Source organism: Nicotiana attenuata, chromosome 3 (genome assembly GCF_001879085.1).
Source record: "Nicotiana attenuata strain UT chromosome 3, NIATTr2, whole genome shotgun sequence".
NCBI classification, from domain to species: Eukaryota; Viridiplantae; Streptophyta; class Magnoliopsida; order Solanales; family Solanaceae; genus Nicotiana; species Nicotiana attenuata.
Window position 1 is genome coordinate 21,027,790 of NC_031991.1, and position 1,505 is coordinate 21,029,294.

Sequence of the window (1,505 nt, forward strand, 5' to 3'; positions counted from 1 at the left end):
AATTGACGAGAACTACCTGGTGTTTTGGTGACGCACTTCGCTTGTTTATAAATTTGGAAAAAAAAATCTAGTAGTATTTTGATTTTTTAAAATATCTAAAAAAAATTAAGTAGGCGTTTGGACATAAGAATTATAAAATACCAAAAAATGGTGAAAATGGTATTTGATATTTAGAGTTATGTTTGGACATAAAATTCAGTTTGGGTTGTTTTCGAAGTTTTGTGAGTGATTTGAGTGAAATTTTAAAAAAACTGTTTTTTTGAGTTTTTAAAATTTTCGAAAATTTCCAAAATGCATCTTCAAGTGAAAATTGTAAATTTTATTAACAAACGTTGATTTCGAAAAAAAATAAAAAAAAATTTGAAAAAAAAATTTATGTCCAAACGGGCTCTAAGATTGAAAATGTTAAAAATATTATTTATTTATTTTTGGAAATAGATGAAACAATTTTTTCCTCTAAAAACTAGCTAATATTTGTACATTCGGCTTTAAAAAAATTATTAAATAAAGTGTGGAAAAGGTGACATAAGTAATAGATTATAATGTGGCGAATCAAACTCTCACCAACGAGGTAAAAGTTTAAATATACAGCTCAAGTGAGCTATTATGATCCATTATTTGAACTTTATAGGTGAGCTCAAAATTCTACCATCACCCATTTGAGTTTATTAGGTTGAAAATCTATTATTCACACTTATTTAGTGAGTTATTTAATACATATATAAGTTGAGTTAAAGCAAATGAAATCGGATGGGGAACAATGCAGTAAGAAGTTTATGGAAAAAATAAAGACACTTGATACAATATATATATATATATATATATATATATATATATATGTGTGTGTGTGTACGATTAAAACCGGGCATACCCGATTGTGCTATCTGATTGAGACAAGGGAACCGCGTCGGGGGATAGCCTCGTAATGAATCAGACCCGAGCTCGAAGACGAGGCATTGAGTCCAAAGATCGAAGTGTCTGCCAAGATCGAGGCCAACAGCAACTGGAGCCATGTATGGCAGACTTCGAAGGAAGCACAATAACGTGAAATCGAGATATCTGTAACCGGTCGAAGATCACGGTGGAAATCTCGGAACTGATCAAATCAAGGGCGGTTATTTGTGCCAATCATGGGATTTACTTCCGTAATTAGAATAGTACCATATTTAGAATTCCTCTACTATATAAAGGGGAGTCCCCATCATTTGTAGACACCTTACATTAACGAATATCAAAGCAATATAATACTTCTCAGCATATTTTCTTGTTCATGAGCTTATTGTGCCTTTAACTAATCTTGCATAACTAGCTCGAGGGTGTCCGAGCTCGAGGGCCCTGTCCAAACGCTGGTTTGCTTTATATTATTGTTAATTTGCATCACTTATCTTTACATTTACCAATTGATATTAGGTGAAATCACATATCCTTAAAACCACGTTATAAGTTTAATTGTTATCCAATTTTTAGGGTAAACAGTTTGGCGCCCACCGTGGGCTAAGGATAAT